This window comes from Pogona vitticeps, chromosome 3, assembly GCF_051106095.1.
Source record: "Pogona vitticeps strain Pit_001003342236 chromosome 3, PviZW2.1, whole genome shotgun sequence".
In the NCBI taxonomy this organism is placed as follows: domain Eukaryota; kingdom Metazoa; phylum Chordata; class Lepidosauria; order Squamata; family Agamidae; genus Pogona; species Pogona vitticeps.
In genome coordinates, this window is record NC_135785.1 from 54696009 (window position 1) to 54709995 (window position 13987).

The 13987-nt window shown below is 43.9% G+C and overlaps 1 protein-coding gene across 3 annotated transcripts in view; it reads right to left on the reverse strand.

The window, feature by feature from the left end:
* Positions 1-13958, reverse strand: part of LZTS2 (leucine zipper tumor suppressor 2) — a 79773-nt gene extending 65815 nt beyond the window's left edge. The window contains exons 1-2 of one of the 3 annotated variants that reach the window (XM_020790800.3): positions 13839-13958; positions 6323-6372 (exon numbers count right to left, since the gene is read on the reverse strand). The gene's annotated coding sequence lies outside the window, so the exon portion shown is untranslated. Of the gene's footprint in view, positions 1-52; positions 164-6322; positions 6373-7010; positions 10277-13838 lie in introns of those variants that run through there. The other 2 variants (XM_020790799.3, XM_072995643.2) reach the window with 2 other exon arrangements.
* Between the last annotated feature and the right edge of the window lie 29 nt (positions 13959-13987).

Below are 13987 nucleotides of genomic sequence, written 5' to 3' on the forward strand. Positions count from 1 at the left end.
CCCAGTGGCCACACGGGCTCTGACCCAGCTCACATGTACACACATAGAACACCTGTTAAGGCTTGCCGCCCATGGTGGCAACAGCTTGAAGGCTAGTTTACAACCAACTTCAAACCTCATGTTGTCCACAAAACACTTGAGAAAAACCTGGCCACCGTGGCATTCAGGGTGAGCCCATAGATAGTCTGGCTGTGGCTTCCTGCCTAAGCAACTTTCAAATGTAGCTGAGAAAAATGCAGCCTTGAAGTGTGGGAGGGCCATGTCAGGGCCATGAGGGCTGGCCAGAGATTAGACACCAACTCAGAATTCCTGACCAAGGTTTAAAAAAACAAAACAATTCAAGGGCTTAGAAGGAACAATGCCAAGCATGCTGACCTCAGCAGTGGCAGCAAGAGTTGAAGAGGGGGACTGGACTTCCCATGTACAGAAATGCCCATCACTCCCAGTATGTCCTGGGGTAAATTTGGAGGACGACACAAAATACATGAAATGCCCCAGTGAACCACAGAGAAAAGCTGGGAAACTTGGATTGTTAATGTTGCATTGAGCACAGCATAGAAGACTCCCACAGGCAGCATGGCCACTGTGGTCTAGGGATTCTGGGATTCTGGGATTTGTAGTCCCCCCAAAAAGTAGCACTTCCATGCTCTGATAGTTAACAAAAGCTGAGTTTCGTAAGAAAGAGGCTCTCACATGTTGGGCCCCTATATCCTGTTCCCACCCATAAAGAAATAATTAGTTCCAGCAGACAACTTCTCCCAGACACAATAACCTAAGAGGCAGGCTCCAGTGACACAGCTGATACATTACTAAATGTGAAAGGACACAGGGACTAACCATCAGACTGCTTTAATGGAAGGAAATTCCATAGGATGCAACAGAAACTGATTAACCTAGATCCCTTTAACAAGAAACAGAGCAGGCAGTATCCCCAGGGCCAGAAAACTGACTTCTGCCTTAGCTTACCATATGGTGAGCTCTTCCGCTCTTCTGCAAGTAGATCAGCCACACTGCAGCTCGTACCAGGCTTATGCGGCCAAAAGCAAAGCACATCAAGCAGGATGCAAGCCGGAGCAGTTGACTGATCCACCTCTTCCCTCCTCCTATAATCCCTGCCCTACCACCCAGCCCTACTGTTAGTTCAGGTATCTTAGCACTGAGCCATCTGTACAGCCTGTCTCCATCAAGAGGTGTGGTTACATCTGATTGCCATCTATTTATATTTGGGAGGAAACCACAATTAACCTGATAGGCTTGTTGTTCTGTTTGCAGAGACTGTATTGACATGCAAGGCCCACCCACACGGAAAGGCCATTGACATAAGAAAGGCAAGGTATACATCACTTCCAGCCAATCCATGAAATCAGGACTAGCTTTCCACTAAAAGGGGATGACACATTTAAATGCCCTAAAATGTAAATACGTAATCTTCTGCAGCAGTGGTTCCCAACCTTCGGTCACCCAAGTGTTCTTGGACTGCAATTCCCAGAAGCCTTCCCCACCAGCTATGCTGCCCATGGTTTCTGTGAGATGCAGTCCAAGAACACTCGGGTGACCCAAGGTTGGGGACCACTGTTCTAGAGCACCAGATTTTCCTAACACAGCAGTTTACAAAAGCACTACAAGAGCAGGGATGGACAACCTCCAACAGTCCAGGGTCTAAACCAGACTTCCCAGTGTAACACATAACCTGCAGGCGCCCACCAGGCGCCCCCTTCATTAAAGACATTTGCTCAAAAAAGTTCCCTTTTTTGCTTTGACAGGATGGGGGCAATTTTGCCATGCTTCAGGATTTGACTTGAGTTGTTTTAGGCTGCTCACCCACCAAAAACAGCTTCTAGGAGAACATGTGAACTTGCAGCCCTTTTGATACTGATAAATGCTACTTCCTTCTTACCAGACCACAGGCCAACCTGCCTAGGGCAGATGGCATCCAGAGTTCAATGTCTGAAAAACCATAGGTTTCCCAGCCCTGGCTCATGACTACTTTGAATTCAACATACACATTCTATTACACTTAATAGGGTTAAAGTTTGTCCTGCTGAATTCAGTAGAACTGAACTGGTGTGCAAGTATTCCTTATTACAATAATTAATTGTATAATTAATCTCCCATTATTCAAGGCCTCAGAGCCCAAGGAAGGCAGAAGGTGCGTATGCAGGTGGGAAGGTGGAATCATTTAATTTGGAATACCTTACCACCTTGAATGAGTGCAGATCTCCAAGGCCGGATGAACTGCATCCGGGAGTACTGAAAGAACTGGCTGAAGAACTCTCAGAACCACTATCCATTATTTTCTTGAAATCATGGGAAACAGGTGAGATGCCAGAGGACTGGAGGAGGGCTAATATTGTCCCTATCTTCAAAAAGAGCAAAAAAGAGGAACCTGGGAACTACAGGCCAGTCAGCCTGACATCAGTCCCAGGCAAAATTCTGGAACAGATCGTAAAGTGGTCATGGTGCAAGCACCTAGAAAACAATGCAGTAATAACAAGAAGCCAACACGAATTTGTCAAGAACAAATCCTGCCAAACTAATTTGATCTCGTTTTTTGATCCGGTCGCCTCCATGATAGACAGAGGGAATGCTGTAGACATAGTATATCTTGACTTCAGCAAAGTTTTTGACAAAGTGCCCCATGATATCCTGATTATCAAGCTAACTAGGTGTGGACTGTATAGATCAAATTTTAGGTGGATACACATTGGCTACAGTATTGTACTCAGAGGGTGAGATTAATGGGTCCTTCTCTAACTGGGAGGAAGTAACAAGTGGAGTACCCCAAGGCTCAGTCCTGGGCCCGGTGCTCTTCAATATTTTTTATTAATGACCAGGATGAAGGAGTGCAGGGAATGCTTCTCAAATCTGCAGATGATACAAAATTGGGTGGAATAGCTAATACACTAGAAGACAGAAACAAAAGACAGACCTTGATAGGATGGAGCACTGGGCCGAAAGCAACAGAATGAAATTCAACAGGGATGTGCAAAGTACTGCACCTCAGAAAAAGAAACCAATTGCACAATTACAAGATGGAGGATACCTGGCTCAGCAAAACAATGAGTGAGAAGGATCATGGAATTGTTGTAGATCACAAACTAAATATAAGCCAACAGTGTGATGTGGCTACAAAAAAGGCAAATGCTCTTTTAGGCTGCATTAATAGAAGTATAGTTTCCAAATCCCATGAGATGCTAGTCCCCATCTATTCCATTAGGCCTCACCTTGAGTACTGTGTCAGTTCTGGACACCACACTTCAAAAAGGATGCTAAGAAATTGTAACAAGTTCAGAGGAGGGCGACAAGGATAATCAAGGGGAAACCAAGCCCTATGAGGAAAGGCTGAAAGGATTATTGGGCACGTTTAGCCTTGAGAAAAGAAGACTGAGAGGTGATATGATAGCACTTTTCAAATATTTGAAAGACTGTCCTACAGAGGAAGGGCAAGATTTGTTCTCGATCATCCCAGAGTGCAGGACATGCAACAATGGGTTCAAGTTAAAGGAAGCCAGATTTCAGTTGAATATCAGGAAAAACATCCTATCTGTTAGAGCAGTACGACAGTGGAACCAGTTACCTCAGGAGTTGGTGAGTGCTCCAACAGTGGAGGCATACAGGCCAGATGGGTGGGGTATAAATTAATTAATGGAAGGAGAAAGCCCCCCTTTTGCCTCATATTAAGAAAAATTGAAAAATAGAAATGACCATCCAGTCGCTTGCTGTTTTGTCAAGCGGAGGCAAGTATAGTTGGTCCAGTCCAAGGAAATGGGAGGGTGCCTGGACCTTCCAAAGTTGCCAACCCTTAAACTACACCAAAGGCTATTACAAATGTTGCACAAGTAAACACCAAGGCTAGATTACCCAGTGTAGTTTGATGAACAGACTAGGACTCAGGACACTTCTGAGTCCCAGCTTGACCATAGAAACACATGGAGGGGCAGCGGTGGAACTGATAAAACCACTTGCTTACCTTGAAAGCCCTGTTAAGGTCATTAAAAGCTGGCTCTGACATGAGGGCCCATAACAACAAAAACATCAAGGCCACTTGGTAAACAAAAACCTCAATTCAAAGTGGGAGGATCCTATTTCATATCCCATCATTTCCAGTTCTTCCCCTGAAATCTGGAAGAATAGAGGTATACATACATCTGTTTTTTTCAAATAAAATAAACTAAAATCTATGTTGTGCCTACCCTGCGTGGAACACAGAAAGTTGAATTATCCTAAGTTAGGTCCCACAGTACTCAATTAGGTGGCAAACTTCTGCAGATTTCATTTAGAAGTAAATCCTTCTAAAATCAGCAAGGTTTTTATATAAATATGAATATATTCATGAACTGAAGATCCAGCAGGCTCTTTAAACATCTTTCAACCCTGGAGCAATGATGAGTTTTAGGTTATGATTTACATACTCCATTCGGAATCAAAGGATAGCTACATCCTCAAGAAGAAGAGCAAGGGCTCACAGAAATGCAAGTGTTAATCTTGCTCTTCAGAACCACTGAGATTAAACACAACAAGCAAAGCATCTCACATGTATTGCAGGGGACCCTCCAACAAAGGAGCACAAAAATAAAAATCCCAGGACCTATTTCAAAAGCAGAGCTAAATTCCCAGATATGTGAAGTTATAACGATACAGTTCCTTTCAGAGTGCTCCATGTGCCTTCCCCATAAGATTGGAGTCCCTACAACCAGTTCACAATTTATATGGATCTGTAAGCAGAGCTAAGAAAAGTTACTTTTTTCCTACTCCAGCTTTTAGAATCTTCTGGCCAGAATGGCAATGCAAGCACAAAGTTTTGGAAGAGTGACATTGTCAAGGTGACTAAGGAACTGTTACCTCAAACTTATACTGTATGAACATTTTCTAAAACATTAGAGCTTTTTTGTCCGCTTCCCATCTGAGATTTGTCCTGGTTGAGCACAAAATACTCGAGAGGAGCATTACACAATCCTAGCACCCATTAATAGATTGTAAGTCTATTATTGCTTAAGGTAATAACACGCAGCAAAAAGAGGCTCACGGTTGTCCTTTATTGACAAATGTCATTTTAAAAACTTTTTAAAAATTAAGTTTTAATATAACAAATTGAAAAATAAAATAAAGCACATAACTGATGCTGTCAGCATTAGAAACATTCCCAAAAAATGATCTACAAATGTTCTGAATACAAAGTAACATTTAGCATCACTACTTCACATGGCCTTGAAATGGGAACTGCAAGCCCATAACTGAAAGGTCATCTGGTCAGATGGGCGCCTTTGTCTCAATTGCTTTGTGGCCTCCATAGAAAAAGACCTTTCTGTAACTTAATAACTAAGGCATCCCTCTCTAGAAAGTCAGAGTAGCTATCCCAGTGATTCTCCTTGCCAAAAAGATACCAATGTCACTTTTTTGCCCCCCCCCCCAATAAGCAGGCAAATTAAACCACCAACTAGAACTTGAAAAATTTACGGACTTGCACCTACACTCCAGTATCCCCCAACCAGCACATTCAATAGGTATTCTGGGTGGCGTATTCAGGGAGCTGCAGTCCAAAAAAGGCTAGAGAAGAACAAAAATAGAAGGAAATGGCCTTAGGACTGGGTTCAGGTAGCTAACAGGGATAGGAGGTATGGATTGGTGAGAAGAACAAGGCATGCTTCATTTGGAAAATATGAGCAAACAGGTTTTATTCAGTGAATTATATGTTTTCATCATGTGCACAATTGTGCTGAAGGCTACCAAACATGTAAGTATGGTTGTCAAGGGGAGTGTGGGAAAGTAAGACCCAGGTTGTTTGGTTTTAAAAAAATTATTTTTTCAGTTTTTACAAATTCTCCAAAATTAGCATGGACTGAAACCATCCCCACTATTAGTCCGACAAGAAACATAAATCTAAGGAGCATCAAGAACAAAGAGAAACTCAAAGATAAGTGAGCTCAAAAAAAGGGATGACTCTTATAGTAGCAACTTTTTGCACTGCAATTCCCAGAATCTCCTGCCAGCAGAGCCAGTGACTTTTCTGGCTGGGAGATTCGGGGAGCTGTAATCCAAACACAAGTTTTCTAAACTCTCTTCTTCATCTACTGTGAGGTTCATGCTCTGCGTCCAGCAAAATCTGCTGTTCATTTTCTAATCATAAATTTCTTCTTATCTATCAGAATGAACAAAATAATGACACTTTAAACCAAACCAGTTTGTGCAAACAGAAAGTGCTCCTAAATTAATCAAAACTCTACCTCGAGGCAGTTCAGCTCAACCTACAACACAAATCCTATGTTGAATGCAAACCCTGTACACCTTAATCAGTGAAAAGCACTTTTCTCATGTACCATACCTGCCCCAAATCTTGACAATGATCTAGGCTCTTCTGACATCAGCTTCGTCCTGAAACACAGGAAAAAATAATGTGTGGTTTAGAAGTTCCCATATTACACACTAAATCTTAGACATAATTAGCCATTGAACAAGTTCCCATAATAATCTAACCATTCTGACTTAATGTTACTATTAATTCCTTAGCTATATACAAAATAAAAACCATTACAGATTATATATCAAAAGTGATACAACTGCAAAATAAAGCACTCCCCTTTGATTAAAATAAGCCAAGCCCTTTCAGCTTTTACGCTTTTGTGTTGTGCCCAACACAAAACCAAAAGATAATTCTTAAGTTTCTTTTTTCATCATTCTGATTAAACAGTGCATTTTCTTGCTTCATTTTTTTTACACTAGACATTTAACAGCTTCATCCACAGTGGACTTCCCCTCCCACAGAGACAGCTTGGGCATCCAAATTACAGACACAAGCAATTAAGTTAGAATGAGCTGAACAGAGGCGATCCTTTTCCCTTCTCTCCAGAAATTCATCAGCTGAAGACAAGGAGGGGTACATACTTTGAAACATTACATTTTGAACTGTGTCAGAAAAAAAAAAGAACAATACCATCAACTCAGCTCTGTATCCCATATAAGAGCAGTAGAAAGGTAGGAAGAAAAAGAGACAGAGACAGAGAGAGACTAACCAAAAAGATACAGCCAAGTCAACAACATCCACTCATCTAAACTAAAGGATGATGCCCTGGAACAGCTTGTCCATGCAGGAAAATGGCAGATGAGGCTGGCTTCCACATCCTCAAAGAGTTAAACCACTTGCAGTTTCAAGTTTACTCCTGCTGCTTGCCCTCTTCTCACAATCATTTCAACTCTCCAAAAATGAAAGAGGAGGAAATAACTGGCCAACGTCACAGCCAAACGTTCCTCCCCAGCTAATCAGAGAGCAGGAGGGGAGGGCCACCTATCACTTCACATTTCTTCCACGCTAACAACGGAGTTTGTATGTGCATGTTCCAACATGTGCAACGCACGTCACGTTCTCCTGTTTTTATGCAGTTCCTTTCTTGTCATCCTGACCAGCTCAAAGACATAACCTAGGGCAACTTATAGTTAAGGCATAGGAGCCACCCAATTTAGGATTAGGCCTAGAAGGCAGTAATTTGTAAAGCTTTGCTTCTTTCTTGCGCCTGGCACAAGAGTGCATAAAATGTTGTTGATCTGGGCCAAAGGAAAGCCCTAGAGAATTGTCTCTTTCCAGCTGGCATAATCAGCAAATCACACACAACTTACAAAACCCCACTCTTTCCTCCCCTCCTTCCAACTCTCCAGCCTTAAAAGTCTAAGCATCATGTTACAAATCCTTTCATGCTACAAACACCAAGCAGAGACCAAGGCATTACGTAGTACCCAGTGAACTACTCACTGAGCAGCTGCTGTCGGCTGGAATCTACCACTGGCTGCTATGCAAGCAAAACCACAAGAGCTCAAGAACAGTGTTGTGAGCCTTGAAAACCTAGCATATATTTGTCAATACATTTTGCATCAATACAAATTGCAATGTTAACCATTTCTATCTTGCAAAGTTTTGGATATAAGACCAGATTTAGAAGAGATGAAAATAATCAGTTTATCACACTACTGACTCCTCTTCCAAAATACCTAGGCAAAAGAAATATCATCCAAAACATAAGATTTTTTTCAAGTTCTTTGACTCTTGCTATCAGTTTTACATTGGGAAAATAAGGTTCTTCCCCCAAAAAAGGGTGAAAGTAAATATATTCTATGTCCCTCACATTTAAGAAGCATGCCTGCTAACTGACAAATTCCTCCATCCTACTATAAGGCTGCAGATCTATATAGACTTTGTTGTTGTTTAGTCCTTACGTTGTGCTAACTCTTCGTGACCACATGGACCAGAGCATGCCAGGCCCTCCTGTCTTCCACTGCCTCCCAGAGTTATGTCAAATTCATGTTGGTTGCTTCAATGATACTGTCCAACCATCTCGTCCTCTGTCATCCCCTTCTCCTCTTGCCTCCACACTGTCCCAACATCAGGGTCTTTTCCAAGGAGTCTTCTCATGAGATGGCCAAAGTACTGAAGCCTCAGCTTCAGTATCTGTCCTTCCAGTGAGCACTCAGGGTTGATTTCCTTCAGAATGGATAGGTTTGTTCTTCTTGCAATCCAGGGAACTCTCAAGAGTCTCCTCCAGCACCACAATTCAAAAGCATCAATTCTTCAGCAGTCCACCTTCTTTATGGTGCAGCTCTCACTTCCATACATCACTACAGGAAAAACTATAGCTTTGACTATGCAGACCTTTATCGGCAAGGTGATGTCTCCACTTTATAAGATGCTATCTAGGTTTGTCATTGCTTTCCTCCCAGGAAGCAGGCGTCTTTTAATTTTGTGGCTGCTGTCCCCATCTGCAGTGATCATGGAGCCCAAGAAGGTAAAATCTGTCACTGCCTCCATATCTTCCCCTTCTATTTGCCAGGACCAGTGGCCATGATCTTAGTTTTTTAATGCTGAGCTTCAGACTGTTTTTTGCACTCTCCTCTTTCACCCTCATTAAGACTTTCTTTTGTTCCTCCTCGTTTTCTGCCATCAGAGTGGTATCATCTGCATATCTGAGGTTGCTGATATTTCTTCCGGCAATCTTAATTACGGTTTGGGATTCCTCCAGTCCAGCCTTTCGCATGATGTATTCTGCATATAAGTTAAATAAACTGGGAGACAATATGCAGCCTTGTCGGACTCCGTTCCCAATTTTGAACCAATCACTTGTTCCATATCCAGTTCTAACTGTTGCTTCCTGTCCCACATATAGATTTCTCAGGAAATATATAAGGTGATCAAACACTCCCATTTCTTTAAGAACTTGCCATAGTTTGTTGAGGTCCACACAGTCAAAGGCTTTTGTGCAGTCAATGAAGCAGAAGTAGATCTTTTTCTGGAACTCTCTGGCTTTCCCCATAATCCAGCACATGTTAGCAATTTGGTCTCTAGTTCCTCTGCCCTTTTGAAATCCAGCTTGTACTTCTGGGAGTTCTCGGTCCAAATACTGCTGAAGCCTACCTTGGAGGATTTTGAGCATAACCTCGCTAGTGTGTGAAATGAGTGCAATTGTACAGTAGTTGGAGCATTCTTTGGCACTGCCCTTCTTTGGCAATGGGATGTAGACTGATCTTTTCCAATCCTCTGGCCACTGCTGAGTTTTCCAAACTTGCTGGCATATTGAGTGTAGCACCTTAACAGCTTCATCTTTAAAAATTTTAAATAGTTCCACTAGAATGTCATTACCTCCACTGGCCTTGTTGTTAGCCATGCTTTCGAAGGCATGATTTCACTCTCCTGGATGCCTGGCTCAAGGTCAACAACCACACTATCTGGGTTCTCCAAGACATCCAGATCTTTCTGGGATAATTCCTTCGTGTATTCTTGCCACCTCTTCTTGATGTCTTCTGCTTCTGTGAGGTCCCTACCATTTTTGTCCTTTATCATGTCCATCTTTGCACAAAATGTTCCTTTAATATCTCAAATTTTCGTGAACAGATCTCTGGTTTTTCTCTTTCTATTACTTTCCTCTATTTCTTTGCACTGTTCATTTAAGAAGGCCCTCTTGTCTCTTCTTGCTATTCTTTGGAAGTCAGCATTCCATTTTCTGAAACTTTCCCTTTCTCCCTTGCATTTTGTTGCCCTTCTCTTTTCTGTTATTTGTAAGGCCTCGTTGGACAGCCACTTTGCGTTCTTGCATTTCCTTTTCTTTGGAATGGTTTTTGTTGCTGCCTCCTGTTCAATGTTACAAGCCTTCAACCATAGTTCTTCAGGCATGCTGTCCACCTAATCTAGTTCCTTAAATCTGTTCTTCACTTCCACTGTGTATTCATTCACAAGGGATTTCATTTAGATTATATCTGACTAGCTGTGACATGTGGGTACGGTAGCCGGGGGGGGCTGAGTGGTAAAGGCGGGAAACAGGCGCGGAGGCGAGTCTTCTTCAAAATTAACAAGTTTATTGGAACGAACATGTAACTCAACAGGATCAAATGGGTCCTTTAGAACATCATCAGACAACACGTGATAACGCTTAGGGGGCCGCGGATCCCCACTCCCGCTGAAGTCTACCAGGGGGCTGGGCCAAAACGCTCCTGATCCGTCATCTGTCGTAACGGGGCACTTCTTACCGCGCACACCGTCCCGCAACAGGGGTGGCGGGCCCAATCTCCCTCCAATGGCCTCTGCTGGAACTCGGGCCCCGGCCTGATCACCTTCCGGCCACCAAGGAAATTCCGTGGGTAGACCGATACTATCCATTCCAGTGGGTCGTATACGCGGCCGCTACGTCCAGGTGGTAATGGCTCGGGCGATATGCCTCGTCCTTGTCCCCAATTAGGAAGGTCGCGCGCAAAGTCTCCAAAACCCTCAGCCCCAAGCATGGGCTCCGTCTGAACCCCTCGGGTTACGTATCCTGCTAGCGCTCCTTCCCCCAGCCAACTGAATTCCCGCGCCTTTCCCCCCCCCTTTTATGTCCTCCCACATGATTAAATCAAACTCCACCCCTTCTTCATCTGCCAAGCAGACTTCCGTGGGCTTCCTCTTCACTCCCTCGTCCTGCTCTACCTCAACCAGGACGCCCTCCATGCAGCCACTCTCCTCTGACTGTTCCTTTCTCTTGGAGGACGGCACACTCAGACTCACTCCTTCACACTAGCCCAGTGTTTTTTTCTACTTTCTTCAGTTTGAGCTTGAGTTTTGCTATAAAAAGCTGATGATCAGAGCCACAATCAGCTCCAGGTCTAGTTTTTGATGACTGTATAGAGCTTCTCCATCTTTGCCTGCAGAGAACATATTCAATCTGATTTTGGTATTGCCCATCTGGTGATGTGCATGTGTAGAGTCGCCTCCTGTTTTGTTGGAAAAGAGTGTTTGTGATGACCAGCTTGTTCTCTTGACAAAATTCTATTAGCCTTTGTCCTGCTTCGTTTTGAACTCCAAGGCCAAACTTCCCTGTTGTTCCTTTTAGCTCTTGACTCCCTACTTTAGCATTCCAGTCCCTTAAAATGAGAAGAACATCTTTCCTTCGTGCCAGTTCTAGAAGGTGTTGTAAATCTTCATAGAACTGGTCAATTTCAGCCTCTTCAGCATCCGTGATTGGTGCATAAACCTGGATTACTGTGACGTTGAAAGGTCTGCCTTGGATTCGTATTGAAATCATTCTATCATTTTTGAGACTGTGTCCCAGTACAGCTTTTCCCACTCTTTTGTTGACTATGAGGGCTACTCCATTTCTTCTATAGGATTCTTGCCCACAGCAGTAGATATGATAATCGCCTGAGTTGAATTCGCTCATTCCCATCCATTTTAGTTCACTGACGCCCAGGATGTCAATGTTTATTCTTGCCATCTCCTGTTTGACCAATCCAGCTTACCAAGGTTCATAGATTTTACATTCCAGGTTTCTATGCAGTATTTTTCTTTGCAGGATCGGACTTTCCTTTCACTTCCAGGCATGTCCGCAGCTGAGCATCCTTTTGGCTTTGGCTCAAGCACTTCATGAGCTCTGGAGCTACTCCGCTCTTCCTCAGTAGCATGTTGAATGCACTCCGACCTGAGGGGCTCATCTTCCAGCGTCATATCTTTTAGCCTTTTGTTTCTGTCCGTGGAGTTTTCTTGGCAAAGATACTGGAGTGGCTTGCCAGTTCCTGCTCCAGATGGATCGCGTTTAGTCAGAACTCTCCACTATGACCAGTTCGTCTTGGGTGTCCCTGCACGGCATCGCCCATAGCTTCTCTGAATTACTCAAGCCCCTTCACCACGACAAGGCAGCACTCCATGAAGGGGCTATATAGACTTACTGGAAAGTAAATAAGCAACTCGATGGCGATTCCTGATGAGTAAGCATGCATACAAGTGAGTTCAAATAACTATGGAATATGAAATAGAAAAATTCTAGTTCTATTTTACAGAAGGGAAATATGAGTTTCAAAGTTGTAGCAGGTCTGTAACATCAAACAGAGAAATGATGCTCAAACCTCATTCATCCTAAGAGATCCACAGCCTACAAGCAAAAAGTAGAACACGTTATCCAAACCACAGCGGCTGTACTCCCCAAACCAGTTAAGCAGGAGTACTTAAGTTTTTAAGCCATTTGCAGTAAGCAAGAAAGCTAACACCCAGGAGGAAGGGACAGTCTCCCTAGTACAAAGAGGACTAGCCTTCCATGCCTCCAGCAATTGTCACTGCAGACACCAAAGTCCCAGTTTCTATCCTGGTGAGTCAACGTTGGAATGGCAAAAGGGGGATGTAATGGGGTGGGGGGGAGAAGATATGGGTAAAGAGGTCTGAATACTTCTAGCCAGAAGTCGCCTACCCCCATGTATCAGACTGCAATGGAGCGATTCTTCCCAGTTGGCTGTGAAATGGAAAGATGTAAGGAAAAGGTTAGGCTGCCAGGGCAAGCTGGTCACTGCATGTACTGGAATGAAGCCTTAGCAAAAAATTGTTCTGGAGGCGAGACAGAGATACAAAGCCACAAACACCTTGGAGTTGGTGCCAACTTTCAGGCTCTGAATATGCACTTTAGAACACTTCCTCCATGTGCTCCTTTCAATGTGTCCTATTGAGGACAACCACACGCTCCATTATACATGCGTATTCATTATATATGCTCATTAAACCCCACTGAACTCCATCATTTTTACCCCTCAGCACTCAAACGAGGCCCTCTGAGTTCCCCTTTCTGGCTCCCAGCTCTGCTCAGCTGGCTGCTGGACTACAACCCCCATCATCCCAGGCAGCATTTTAGTCCAACACATGTGGACGGCGCCAGGTTTGGGAACCCCACCAGTCCCTTCCTACTCCTTAGCGCTCCTCTGATTTTTTTTAACCCCTGCCCCACAGCTGTAGCCCAAGTGAACGATACCCACATTTCATTACAGCCAGATCCTCTTGCTCCACTGAGTACAACTCTCTTCCCAAACACCTTCAGACGACAACCCATAAGTCTCCTGAAACTTTATCAGCTAAATACATGCATTCCCTCCAACACATCCTTTTCCCCTAGATATCATATCCCACATCCCTTATACAGATTCCAAGCCCCTACAACATACACGCTTTTATGTATTCACTATTAAACAAGGCAAAAACAACAACAACACGTATTTAAACTGAGGGGACCACAAAAATATATTACACACGGGGGGAGGGAAGCAGCAAAATTATTTTGTATTCTCGAGGTTTTCACAGCCGAGATCCGATGGTTGTTGTAGGTTTTGTTGTAGGTTTTTCGGGCAGTTTGGCCGTGCTCTGGTTTATTCTACTTGTATTTAAAGGCATGTTCGCACCTATTGCTTTCTCGCGGGACCTCCCTTAATTCCTCGCCTTCCTTACCCCTCTATTTGTCCTTGTTTAACTTAATGCTTGTTTTAACTACCGTGCCCACTTTAAACCCCCTTCCCCCCCCCCCCCGCTGTCTCCTTATCTATCCCTCGCAGATCCGCACAACCCCACTCACCCTCGTCCGGACGAGCAGTAGGGCAGACCACTCCGAGCCGCCAGCTCCCACCGCCCCCCTACTCAAGCCACAGCAGCGCCAGCTTCGCCATGCCTGATCCCAGTACAAGTATCAGGCTCCGCCCGGCCGTCACCCCCCTGAAGCTCCCC